This window comes from Lepidochelys kempii, chromosome 17 (assembly GCF_965140285.1).
Source record: "Lepidochelys kempii isolate rLepKem1 chromosome 17, rLepKem1.hap1, whole genome shotgun sequence".
NCBI classification, from domain to species: domain Eukaryota; kingdom Metazoa; phylum Chordata; order Testudines; family Cheloniidae; genus Lepidochelys; species Lepidochelys kempii.
In genome coordinates, this window is record NC_136396.1 from 2147632 (window position 1) to 2161783 (window position 14152).

A 14152-nucleotide genomic window follows, 5' to 3' on the forward strand; every position below is an offset into this window, starting at 1 on the left:
AGCCTCTCCAGGCACTTGGAGGTCTCGGCCCTTCCTTGCGTAGGGCGTGAAACTCAAGGACTTTCAGGTTCCCAGTCCGTCAGAAGTAAAGACACTGCTCTGCCCTAGGGGCTCTGGGCCTCCACTCTCACAGAGCCACAGGGAGCTAATGAGATGCTGAACTTCCCCCATGTGATCACCCAGCTCTTTGCAGTCTCCCACCCCACTCTCCAGCTACAGCTCATCTGTCAGAGCAGGCCCTCCCTTCATATTTGCCTGCAAAGCACCCAGCACACTGATGGAGCTATACTACACACAGCATGGGGACAGCGCACAGCACAACGGCAAAACCCACTAGAGCACTGTAGTTACTGTTCCAGCCCAGAAGGGTCCCAGCCCCCAGCGGGGCTGGGAGGTTACTAGCCAACAAGCAAGGAAAATAGAATATCATCACTATCAGATTAGCCTTACATAGCAGAGGTGCTCCCCGCCGCTTTAGAAGGGATGCATCCAGGAGCGGGGACGGTGAGGCTCACACAGAACAGAGATACTAGCCAACGGGCATGATCACGCTAAACGGCCGCCATCTACCAGCCCCGCATCTCCAAAGCGTTTACTGGAGAGGGGATTGCAGAGGCCCCAGATGGGAAAAGGCTCCTGATATCAGAAAGGCTAATGGGAAATCTTATAGAGGGCTCCACCACATTTTCTCAGGGACCAGTTCTGCTCCCAGCATTCCCAGTGCCTCAGATCCACATCAGTGGGAAGGAAGGACAGGAGAGGTGATGCCAGGGAAAGCAAAGAGGTTTCTTCCACAGAGAGCCAGATTCCAAGTGAATCAGAGCAATGGAGATCTCAGCTCAAACCACCAGGAAGCAATTGCAATGCTAAGACACTGAGTGTCTCAGCCACAGATCTCACACAACTACTATCATTCGCCCCAAATCCGCCTCCGGGAACCATGCCATCCTCAGAGCCTGCATTTCTATGGGGGAGGGTTGGAAGCTGGGAGTTTCCTGCACAACCAGCAGTCAAAGCCAACACACCTGGATGAATGTGCCACCTGAGACATCAGGGATTTGAGGGGTCTGGCAAGAACACAGAGGGAGTGAACTGCAATAAACCAGACACATGGTCAAGCATGCTGGCCCTCACTCTGCTCCTGAAGTGCCTTATGTTCTCCACCCATGTGGCCCTACGTCCTCTGGTATTTTGAAAGGTTCGAACCCCATTCTTGCCAGGAAGGAACCAGTAGGACGTCGGATCTCGGCACAAGGGTCATTCAGCACTCTGCCATGGGTCAGGACTGCTTCCCTTGCACCAGGCAGAGTCACACAAGCAGAACAGAAAATTACAAGGAAAGATGGGATCCCAGCCTGGGACCATCGTCACCAGCTCCTATGGGCCACAGACAGTGATCAAGATACCACTGCTATCATCACACCGCAGTGTGATTCACTCACCCACCCTCTCCGAGTCCCTCGGAGGGCAAAAGAACCTCCTTCCTAAAGCAGCCAGCCATCCCCCTCAGCCACTACCCAGCAAGGCCTTTACACAGGGAGTCAGTTACAGCTGGGGTGTTTGAGACAGGCAAGGCCTCCGCAGGACGTTGTTTGCCGGAAGAGACACAACCCTCTCCTTTTCCCCTCCTTCCCCCCCACCCACGTGCGTGCGCACACACTCCAGCCGAGTCTTTTATTTCCCCCAACAGACGGGAAGGTGTTACAATTTGCATGGCTAATCAGCCAGCACTGCCAATTAACAGCACAAGCTACATGCTCCCAACTTAAAGACCACTCCATTATTCACACAAGGGCAGTAGCAAGGCATGGTGCTGGGCACCAGGGGCCTGGAGAGCCAGCCAGGTTACTTAGCTGGATCCCACAGACAGCAACAAGAATGCAGAGGGATGGCACACAGCACTTGGGCAGCCTGGCCAAAAGGCAACCCAGGGAGACAATGCAGCCCAATGGCACCCTCCTCTGTCATGTGGAGGGGGAGCCCACAGGACTACAAGTCCCACCATGCACCGGACCCTTCTCATTGAATTGAATTGAATCATAGGGTTGGAAGGGACCTCAGGAGATCATCTAGTCCAACCCCCTGCTTGAAGCAGGACTAATTCCCAATTTTTGCCCCAGATCCCTAAATGGCCCCCTCAACAATTGAACTCACAACCCTGGGTTTAGCACTTCTGATACCATGCTGGGCCCTGGTGCACCTCTGGGAAGAAGAGGAGAGCAACAGCAATTTGTTCCTTTGGATAAAAACGCCAGAAGCCCGAGGGCTGCACCCAAAGCTGACAACAGGGCCCCTGGTGGAGCCAGGTCTGTGGGCGCCGGTTCTAAGCAAACATCCCTGGCTGTTATAGCCATGCCACCGCTACCGTCTGCTAGAAACACCAAAGGCTGTTGGGCGCTTAGCTGAGGAGGAAGACACACTCACTCCAAAGGAAAATTGTGTCACCAGCTGCTTGTGCAGTCCGGCTGAAGAACACCCTTCATACAGGCGTAGAGACAGGACGATACCTTGAAAGGCAGGCTCTCGCCCAATGCCCCTGCTACAGAGCAGAGATCCCCTGCAGAGCCGATTTTCATGGGTCTCATGCGCTCTACCCCACCAGTGCAAAGCCCAGGTCACCAGGAGAGAAATGATCCCTTGTTGCCGAATTACACGCTCTGAGCTCCAAGTGCATCTCTCACGGACTCGCTCTTGTGTCACATGGAGCTTATCTGGCCCTAGATGTGTTCAGAACAACTGCATACTTCGGGCGTGATTGGTAGAGTTAGCCAAGGAGGAGAGGGGAGGAGCAGAGATGGCAGGCCAGAGGCCTTACCGGGGGGAGGGGGGGCTATTCAGAAAGGACAGACTCTCCATGGAGCAGGGACGGAGCGGAAGAACACAGCGACACTTCACACACAGCATGCTCACGCTCCAGTCTCAAAGCACCTTATCCAAGGTACCAGAGTGCCCACGTTACAGAGAGAGAGATTGATGCACAATTTGCCCAAGCTCCCTGGAATCAGAGCACAGCAAAGAGCAGACTCCAGAAGTCCTGGTCCCAGCCCACTGCAACACAGGATTGGGGGTGGGGGGGGGCGTATCTATACATAGAGTTAAAATACTCAGCCACTTCTCCCTCGTGCAAGTTGCCAGACTAAAATATGGCAACCGTGTCTGCACGGCCCAGCTCAGCAGTACCCAGCTCCTGCCTCACCCTCCGCCCAAGCATCACTCCCTCCCACTCACCAACTCCACTGTTTGCTCTCCACCCTCCGCTGCCCAATTAACAAAAATTCCTCCAGAGCACTCATTAAACACTCCCAAACCTGCACCGTATCCTAGCCGCTCCCTTCCCCACGTTTGCACTCCAGTGTCCTGGGTGGGGCTGCATTCACCCTTTGTGGCAGGAGACCCATTCTTTGACACATCTCCCCAACAGCCCTGAGTACCTTTACATCTCAGTATTGACATTTGCTCCTGGCCCATACTTCGGGCTGGCTCTTTCTCCCCAGGGGTGCCCCAAACAAAAGTGAATTCAGTGCTGCATTGGCAAGCCCAGAGATGGAATCTTCTCTCTCCACAGAGCAAGGCCAGCAGCAGACTGAGCTTCCCTGGGCACCACTGCCTCAGCCCCACCCCGCAGGGACCACCCATCAGTCCTTGATCTGGCCACCCAGACCATTAATACAAGCACCAACCACAGTAGCAGGTTTTGTGACGTGGGCACCTGTTTCTCTATGAAATAAAATGAGACCCACCAACTTGTTTCACAAGGACTACTGAACAGCTGTCCGATGGGATGGCGCCCAGAGGTGAAACTCTCCAATATAAACCATCCCCAACCCACCCAGTCCCCCTCCCACCTTTGTATTCTGGATAAAATCATGAAAATGACAAACTGCTGCTTAACACTGAAAAATCAGAAAGCCTTTAGACCTTCTGGGGGAAGCACCTAAACTGAGACTCTCTAGACAACTCCTCTCAAACGAAGTACATTCTTGTTCAATACAGTGGTAACAAAAGGACCTTGGAGCACCCATTTGTTGCTAGACTCTTTCTTTCTGGCTCAGTTACATAACGGTTCAAGCCCTCTGTTCTGGACACTGATTGCATTGTGCATTTAATGAGATGACCCTATCTGCTCTGATTATACAGACATTTTGGCACACAGGAAAGCTATCTTTCAGGCCCTGCCTAGCCTGTCCTGGGAAGTTGTTGTAGCACCTCTTTAGCAAACCATGCTAAGGGCTCATCTAAGCAAAGCAGCACTGGTTTAACAAGAGGTGTGACGCTGATTTTGTTAAACCAAAGCAAAACGCTACATGGAATCTCTCTTAAAAAAACATAAACCTGATTTATATCAATTTACCAGAAGAGGATTAGGATCAGGTTTTTCGCTAAATAGAAATAAGTCACTTTGAAACCAAAATTGAAGTGTCTACACAGGGGTTTGCACAGATTTAACTTAATCAGTTTTAAAATCAATTTGTGTGGACCCATGCTGCCTAGGATTTCTAATAGTATGGTGCTAATGCTGTTTCCATGAGCAGTGCAGACAGAAGACCCAAGTCAGCACGAGGTTATACTGCCCATTTAGATGGGACTTTGCATTACTTGCACCAGTGTAAAGGATGGGTTGAGAGCACTCGAGATCCAATCATTACGAGCCGTAGGGTTCATTGACTAATCTGAGGAAATCAGAATTTAGCGTTTCCCTATAATAAGGAAGATTAATTACAAAGCACTATTTCCCAGCATCCTTAGCAAATCTCAAGGAGTAACTTAGTCTCTGCCTAACCTTATGCATATGCAAAGATGCATCCGGATGAGACAGATTCCTTTCCATCCAAGTCCCACACAAAAGGAGCTGCCCTTCTCTGAGGCAGGTTTTGATATATTTTGCAATGGCCACGGCCCTGCAGTGAGCTCACCCTCCAGCAGACAACATGGGGGCAGTGAAGGAAACAGCCCAGCTGATTCATCTGTTCCTTTTGGCTGCTGGGTTTTGTTGTTTTTTTTTTTTTGAGAGAGATTTAATGATGAAACAAAAGCCAGCCACAGTTTGCAGACGACGACCCTGGCGACCACTCTTTCCGCAAGTGCTGTCAGAGAGGATGGGGGTGACATCCTCAATGTGCCCAATCTTCATTCCAGAACGAGCGAGAGCTCCGAGGGCTGACTGGGCACCAGGTCCAGGAGTCTTGGTCCTATTTCCACCCGTAGCTCGCAGCTTGATGTGAAGGGCAGTGATGCCCAGCTCCCTGCACTGCTGGGCAACATCCTGGGCTGCCAACATAGCAGCAGAGGGCGAAGACTCGTCTATCAGCCTTCACCTGAATGCCACCAGCCACTCGGCAGACGGTTTCCTTGCCAGAGAGATCAGTTACATGGGTAAGTGTCATTGAAGGAAGTGAAGATATGGCAGACGCCAAACACATTTTCCCCTTCGGCAACTGGCGGTCCCAAGCTGATGACCTGCTCTTCCTTCTTCTCCTTACCTTTATGCGGTGCTATTTCTGTGCATCCTCTCGGGCACCCAACACCGGAAAGGATAAACACTCCCCAGCTCTGGCTAAGAAGGCTAAACACAAACAAGCACAACTGTCGACAGTCTGAAGTGTCACTCTCTGAACTGGTGACACTGTCTGGAAGGATTTCCATAGTATTTGCACATCTGCATTCCACCCTCCCCTGCGAGCCCCACACAAGGCCATAACCCTGTCCGCTACACCCAGGTCTTGCTTGCAATACCTGCTTCAGCACAAACAAGGGCAGTTTTGTAATAAAGGCGGCTACAAACCAAGATTAGATACTAATTACAAAATGTACATTGCAGAGAAATTATTCAGCACAGGGTTAGGTTTCGGGTGGGAGAGAAATTGAGAGCAATTATTCAACAGCATCTGGCACAGTACAACCTGGAAATGCTGGGGAAAATGCAGGTTAGAGGTTACAAGGAAGTCACCCATTCGCCACACTAAGGTTTCAGTTCTCCCACAAGAGGAGCTGTGATTCAGACCCTACTTGCCAGTTGCCAGGATGCAAGGTCTGCACCTAGGATACATTTCTGACACCTTAAGCTTCAGGGGTGAGCAAATGCAGCTCTTTTCTGCCACAGCAAACAGAATCAACATGGCAAACAACAGTAAAGCGAGGAGTTCATTATTGTTCAAAGTTCAAGGCTTTGTTTGAATTAGACCCTACAAAGACAGAAATTACCTTTCATGTGTTAAAAGAAAAGGAGGACTTGTGGCACCTTAGAGACTAACCAATTTATTTGAGCATGAGCTTTCGTGAGCTACAGCTCACTTCATCGGATGCATACTGTATAAATTGGTTAGTCTCTAAGGTGCCACAAGTACTCCTTTTCTTTTTGCGAATACAGACTAACACGGCTGTTACTCTGAAATCTTTCATGTGTTGTTACAGATCAGATGATTTTCTGGCTGGAATCAAACAGCTATTTCCGAAGTTAGATTGTACAGATCCATGGCTAAGAAAACTGCCTGTAAATTTTTTTTAAAAGCACCCCCTAGACTTGGAGCTCCTTAGTTCCATCTGATAGAGGGAATTCTGAGGTCCACCCCCCACCCCCCCCCAAAAAAAAACAGCCACTACCTTCCCCAAAGTACTGGTTGCATGCAAGTATTGTTTTATGTCATTGTCCTAAGTTTAGTTCCTGCACAAATTGCCTGAAACCACAGAGTTTCTGAACCCCTCAGCAGACATTTGCTATTCTATATATTCCTCCCTAAGCAACTTAATTTACAATAACCCCCTGGGCAGGAGGCAGGCAGATCAAACCTCAGCCACCCCCAGTGATACTTTTGGCTGCTTTCGAGCTATTAGGCCAAAAGTCGCAGCCCTGCAGCCCAAGGGCTACAGGCAACTGAACAGGTCTCCCCTTACCCAGCCTCGGCAAGCCCACCGCCCTTCTCACGGGCGACAACACACTCTCAGTGGCGCTTCTACTGCAGCAATGAGACCAGCCCTCCGAGTCAGCGCGATGCGACCCAGCCCTGCCAGGGCCAGAGGGAGGAACGAAGGAAGCCCTGCACTGGTGTGAAATTTTTCATTACGCAGGAGGGTTTCCCCTACCTCGGAAACGGGGAGGCAAACAGCAGGCAAAGGACTAGCAGTAACAGCAGCACAGGGCAGCTGGAAGAGGTCTGCGTTTCCCGTCCCAGGCTACCAAGTATTCCCCAGGATTAGCCCAATTAGCCCTCCGCATCTTGCTTGAGTGTAGCAAAGCAGCAGCTCCCTCCGCCTCCACCCGCCGCTGCTCTGCCCAGGGGAGAGAAGGGGACCAGGTGCCAGGCAGCTGCGGCCCTTCCGAGGCGGCGGGGCGGGCAGGCTGCTCCCCCGCTGCGGTCGGGGCCGCCCGCCGCCCAGGGCCCAGGCAGCCGGCCCAGCCCCCCCCCCCACGGCCGGGCCCAGCCCCCCCACGGCCGGGCCCAGCCCCCCCACGGCCATCCTGCCGGGGCCAGCCCCCCCACCCCAGAATCGGGGGGCTGCCCCACCAGGGACCGCGAAACCAGGGCGTGCCCCCCATCCCCCACACACCGCGCTCACACACGGGGGGGGGGGGTCTCACACACACACACACACGGGGGGGGGTCTCACACACACACACACACGGGGGGGGGTCTCACACACACACACACACGGGGGGGAGGGGTCTCACACACACACACACACGGGGGGGGTGTCTCTCTCACACACACACACACGGGGGGGGGAGGGGTCTCACACACACACGGGGGGGGGAGGGGTCTCACACACACACACACACGGGGGGGTGTCTCTCTCACACACGGAGGGGGGTGTCTCTCTCACACACACCCCTACCCCCCACCGCAGACACAACAGCGAGGGGCGACACTGACACACGGGGGGGGACAGCGGCCCCCCCATGTCGGCGGGGCCCGGGGCCGGGCCGCCTCTCCCGGTACCTGGCTCCGCGTCTTCCGGCCTCCCCGCCCGGCGCCGCCGCCCGCCCGCACTCACCGGCCGCAGGAGCTCGCGGCGCGCGGCCGAGACGGGCCCGAGGCGGGGGGCGGGGAGCGGGGCCCAGCCCGGATCGGCCCCGGAGCCGGCACGCGGCGGGGGAGGGGAGCGGCCTGGCCTGGCCCAGCGCGCGGCACCAGCCCCGCCCCCAGCGCGGCGCCCCCCCCCTAACCCGGCACCCCCCCCAGCCCGGCGCCCCGCCCAGCCCTGAACCCGGCACCCCCCCAGCCCCGCCCCCAGCCCGGCGCCCCGCCCAGCCCTGAACCCGGCACCCCCCCAGCCCTGAACCCCCCCCGCCCCGCCCCCCAACCCGGCACCCCCCCCAGCCCTGAACCCCCAGCCCCGCCCTCAGCCCGGCACCCCCCAGCCCGGCGCCCCGCCCAGCCCTGAACCCGGCACCCCCCCAGCCCCGCCCCCAGCCCGGCGCCCCGCCCAGCCCTGAACCCGGCACCCCCCAGCCCCGCCCCCAGCCCGGCGCCCCGCCCAGCCCTGAACACCCAGAGCCCCCCCCAGCCCCGCCTCCTCACAGCCCGGCGCCCCGCCCCCAGCCCGGCGCCCCGCCCAGCCCTGAACACCCAGAGCCCCCCCCAGCCCCGCCTCCTCACAGCCCGGCACCCCCCACAGCCCTGAACACCCAGCCCTGCCCCCAACCCGGCACCCCACAGCCCGGCACCCCCACCCCACAGCCCGGCACCCCCTCCCCCCAGCCCTTTTTAAATCAGGTTTGTTTTTGTTAAAATTGTTTTTAACTAAAATAGTTACATGAAATATTTAAAAAAAAACAACAACAAATTAAATCGACTGTGTCAGCCTGGTCAACATGAGAAACTTAATGTATTGGCTTCTGCAGCTCACTCAGTCATCTTCACCTTCATTTTCCTGTTTGGTCATCATCTGGAAAAGAAAAACAAGCTTTCCTGCTTTTCAGGACCCAAACAATTTCTCAATTTGGAATGAATTAGTCCAAAGGAAGAAAATATTCTTTCTACACTGGCAGAAGAAGTTACTGCTGTTAAAAGTGAGATTATCACTTCAACAGTCTCTGAAGCCAAGTGCTTAAGTGACTTCCACCAGTTCACTGATGTGACTTTCTTTAAAACATCATCAACAAACATACATTTCTTGAATGGTTCTTATTCCCAAACTGGGTCTCTTTTGTGGCCTGCTGCCATTATAGATTTTCCCTTTTAGTGAGAGAATGTATGGTAGATCTCAAATCAATGAAGGCTACACTCAGAAGGATCTCCAGACTTCTGGAATGTGCTTCCCAAACAGTTTCACTTTTGTTTCTAGTGCCTGTCCCTCCCTTCTCACATTTATCTCCAGACTTTTTCTCCTTGTCCAGATCTATTCCGCCCCCAACAATCTTCTATTCACTGGACTTTTTGAAATTTTGCACTTTTAGACGGAGGTAAGGGATTGACTCTGTGTACACAAATCTGCAGAGGGACAATAGAGTTGAGATCTGTTATTTCTCACCTCTATATATTATTCATTTATTTATTTATTTAATGTCATTTTTGCTGTTAACAAGCATGTTATCTCTGGAGACACAAATCCACAGTCTGAGAACTGCAAAACTAAGCATCTCTGATGGTATCTTCTAGACTGAGCACTGAGTCCCAGTGGGTAGATAGAAAGATTAACCTAAATAATCTATACAGAAGCCCCTGGAACCCCATCAGATTGGGTCCCTAATCCATCAACTATTGGAACTCCTTTACAAAACTTTTCTTAAACATTACATGAATATATTGTCTCATACTATAGAATTAGAATTTATAACCCCTCTTCCAGGATGAGATGTCTTTGAGCTATAATGTATCTTAATTAAAACTAGCTTTAGATAGGTTTTTTCCTCAAAAAGCATTTTATCAAAAAAATCTGATATAAATTTAAAAAATCCAATTTTTTTTATTTAAAAAAAAAAAAACACACATTGATTTTTATCCACCCTGGTCACAGTACTCCACTGGGCACAGACTCCTGAAGGGAAGAACCAGAACTCAGCTGGGCCTCCAGGTAAGCATGGTGGATGCCCAGGGTTCTGTCGCCCAGCACCTAGGCTGGGAGTGGAGAATTGTGGAATCCCACCCTAGGATAGGTAAAGACACACGGCCTGATACTTGGGGGGTGCCCCAGAGAGGGGACGGCGGAGCAGCTAGCCCTACAACCAGGACATCTCCCATGTAGGTGAAGCAGCTTATCGGGTGCAGCTGTGCACCTTCAGGGGCTGATACAGTACTGCCGTGGTCAGAAATACCCTGGAGATGTAGGGCAATGCAAACTGGAAATAGCTGCAGAAACCTAAGGGCCAGGGCTGGGCTTTCCAAAGGAGCATAAGGGAGGTAGAGGCCCAGGTCCCACTGCCTTCCATGGGATTTAAAATCTGCAAAGTCAACGTAGCTGGGAACTCCAGGAACTTAATTTAGGGGCAGAGTTTGAAATGGGACTCTGGGCTTTATCAGTGAGTGATCAAGACTGTTAACTGCACACCTCTGAGACAGGAGCGTCTAGGTAAAGGCAGCCCGAGGGTTTTGGCCACCTAGCATCTGGTTAAAACAGTCATTTAAATGGCCCTTATGGTGTGTGTAGCAATTAGTTCTGTAGCGTAGCTGTTACCCAAGTCTGTTGTGTTTGTATCTGTCTGTATTTCTATTGTGTGTTTGCAGTGGCCATTGCCAATGTAACCACAGGCCAATAAATCCACAGATCATGGTATGTTCTAAAGCCAGAGTGTTCTAGCTCCGTTTCCAGGCTTGCATTTGACATCGGGCTTTTCTTTGGGGAAGCGTCACTGGGATCATTTCTGAAGGAGACTGTGGTTTGAAGAGAGGTCTCTCCTGAGGCAGTGTCAGGGAGGCCTGCAAGATGGAGCCCATCGGCGGGAGGAGAAGGGGCTCTGGTCTGCATTCCTAGCCTCCTGTCTTGTAAGCTCAGAGCAGGTGGAGTAAGTTGACAAGAGGATACAAAAGCCAAGAGCGGCCCACTAATGCAACTCGGTCAGGGTTCAAAGGAACAGCCAGGCCAACTCCGAGAACGCAGTTGATGGAAATGGTAAGATAAAGCAGTCTGTCCTGGCTGAGCAGGGCTAAGTCTCCCACTGGAAAAGGTGAGACATCAAACCCAAAGAGGTAATGCTGCCCCACCCAGAATCCTCACTGCATGCAGGACCGCACAGCCACATGGGCAATATACATGACCAAGGCCCAATCTGAAAGATGAGCTGAGCCTTGAACTGTCATCCTGGTGAGTTTTCGCATCACTGATTCCTGATTCTTGGGTGCTGCTTTAGACCAGTCATTAGGTCTTTGACCAAGGTCGCACTTCCCCTGCAATTGCTCACTGGCCGCCAGACTTCGCGGAAGCTCAAGGACACGGACTCCCTCCCTCTTGTCTGTGGTGATCTGATGGAGCACACGGGGTAGAGCGCGGGTGGGGTGGAGACCGAGGCAGAACCGCAGGGGGGTGCAAGCGTGAAAGTGCCATAGCTGTCGTTGCAGGTAAATTGGGACCATTGGCGCCATCGCCAGCAACTCCCACCACATTGACCAGGAGGCTTCGGGAAATGAGAAGCGTCCTCAGGTACTTCTTCCCACTGGCAGGGGCGTGGTGCTGGGCTGCCATAAACGGCTGACCCAGAGCTGCCCGGTGGCCCGGGGGGAAGCCTGTGGGGAACCAGTGAAGAGAATACAGAGCAGGATGTGGAAAACCAACACATTCACAAAACCAGTAAGCAACTCATTCATGTCCCTGGTGCGCCATCCGTCCCTGAGGTATCCGTGAGCTAATGCAGGAGAACACAGGACCTTGAGGGTTCTGCCAGGATCCGTCTAACATGAGGTGAAACGGGCTCTATGATGGTAGCATTATCACAAACGTGTTCCAATGGCAATACCAGTTAATCCATTCTTACATACATTTCACAATAGCTGTCACTCCTGGATGTTTGGACCTAGATCCCGTGCTGATGAGCTAATTACAAATATTCAGACTGTTAAGATCTGTTTGTCTGTCCTTTCTTTGCTCTTCACCCAGTTCTTATACAGCCCTGTGAAGTGACCCAGGTCTCTGATTCTGGCCAGTTCCATCCAGGAAGAAATAATTTACCACCAATCTAGTTGGGGCCAAAGCAAAGAAACACACTTTGCTTAGCGCATCTAGATGTGAAGAATCAATACGCTCTGATCGGACAAAGTCCAAGGCAGGAACACTGGGAAACTGATTGTGGAGCTGCCAGGAGGGAGTTTACTAGGAGAGAGCTGGATTTCTGCAGTTCAGATGCTCAGAAGGAATCACGCAGGGTACCAGTGATTTAGAGACAAAGGTTGCAGTGCTAATTCAGGCAAAATCCCTGTTGTGCTCAAGCCGTTGCGACAGCAATTGGGTCCTGACTGAGCCTTCACGTGAGCAGACAGTCCAGTCCCTGACGCTCATCCCCGTAATGTCTGTGCATGTCCATCTATGCCATGCAGTTAATTCCGACTCCCTGAGCACGATCAGTCGGGATGTAATTGACTCTAGCTTCATATGCAGTCTGTGCCCAATGCGTAGTTGAAAGCTGACAGGGATTTTATCTGCTGCCAAGCACACTAAAGCAGCTTTGGGCGGCTCATACGTGAAAAAACACCCATTCAGTATTCAGTGAGGTGAAGGGGTAACCCTTAAAAGCCATGCTGAGATAGACATAGAGGGACCCCCTTTCAGAGCAGGGGCGGGGCTGGCTGTGCCTTGCCGAGAAGGGTCTCTTCTCTGAAGTGGAGTGTGAAATAAAGCTGAAAGGTGCGGCTTACCTAAGGCCCTTTCGCATCTCTTTACTGGCCAGGAGGTGAGGCTGCCTCTGCTGGGCCAGCTTGGGGAACGGGCCAAGCACATCACTAAATGGCCTCAAACATTCATTGTCAGTGGTTTGCAGAGGACAAAAAGGGCCAGTTTTTGCAGACATGAATGTACAGTGGGGATCAGCCCTTCTGTTCAGCTAGAATCCACCAGAACAGCAAACTGCCCGGCCCCATGCCGGCAGCGCGGCTTGCTCTCTGGCAGGAGAAGGAGGCTGCAGTGAGGGGCACTGGCCAGACTGACAGCGTACCGGACAGGCCATGTCACTGCTGATAGCAACTAGGGTGACCCGATATTAGGGGCTTTTATATACACAACTAAACACTCCTCCTCCCCCCCCAGAAAAGTGTCCTGATTTCTCACACTTGCTACCTGGTCACCCTAGAGAGCACCAGCGAAGTGGGAAGGTGCATCACACGCCCGAAGGAGGCACCACCCCAGCTGCACTACATGGACATCCCGCGTGGGAGTGAGAAGCGCACTGCCCAGTTACCCGGCCTGGACGATCCAAAGGCCCTGACTGGCCAAACAGGGAGAGTTACTGAGAGAAATGCTAGGACGAAGCCACTTGTACGTGGGCATCTGCACACTCACCCACTAACCCTTTGCATGCCGTATTGCACCATTCATCGAAGGAGCTCAGAGCTCATTGACCTGGATGGGCACGGGCGTGAGAGCCAGCGCCTTTCCTGACGTCACAGGAGTAACAACTGTGGGAGTGCGGTGCTATCCTACCTGCACATCCGGCGGCCGCGAAAGGAATAACCTCGGACTAACAAACACCCCAGGCCTGACCCACACCTGGGGCAGGGTTGAGAAACTGCAAGCAAACTCAGGGAGGCAGGGGCCTCTGCAGAGAACAAGATTGGGATTGCTTTGGGGTTATTGTCTTTCAGGTTTTGGAGGAAACAGTAATTCCATTCCCCTGCACACGCGTCTGTCCGTGACCGGTGAGGGCCCAGCTCTCAGAGAGTGGCTGTTGCCACTTGTGCTTGCACCTGAATTTCAATTTGCAGGGAAGTGTGGAACTGACCTGGTGCTGTGTGAACTGACAGGGGACGTTGCTCCTGCCCAGCATGACCAGCCAGGTGTGGGAATGAAAAACACAAACCAGCCATCACCTTCCCGCTGCCACCTCAGGCATGGAGGAGCCCTCCTCTAGGCTCCTGTCACTGCTGTCCACCTCCTGTTCCATTGCATGTTCTCTCGCCAGCACGGACGCTGAGGCTGCTCCAGCCGCTTGCCCCACCTAGCTCTGTTGCAGTCAGAGTACAGCCGCGGAATGGTGCAGCTTAGCCCTCGTCTTGCATTTCTCACACGGGCA

At 53.0% G+C, this 14152-nt stretch overlaps 1 protein-coding gene and 1 pseudogene across 4 annotated transcripts in view; both read right to left on the reverse strand.

Moving 5' to 3' along the window:
• The window catches only part of MYO18A (myosin XVIIIA), a 168716-nt gene that overhangs the window by 145198 nt on the left and 9366 nt on the right, over positions 1–14152 (reverse strand). Inside the window, exon 1 of one of the 4 annotated variants that reach the window (XM_073315971.2) lies at positions 7990–8157. The exons of 2 other annotated variants lie outside the window; for them this stretch is intronic. The gene's annotated coding sequence lies outside the window, so the exon portion shown is untranslated. Of the gene's footprint in view, positions 1–7934; positions 8158–14152 lie in introns of those variants that run through there. One more of the 4 variants, XM_073315970.2, reaches the window with a different exon arrangement.
• Positions 4961–5728, reverse strand: LOC140899828 (small ribosomal subunit protein uS11 pseudogene; annotated as a pseudogene).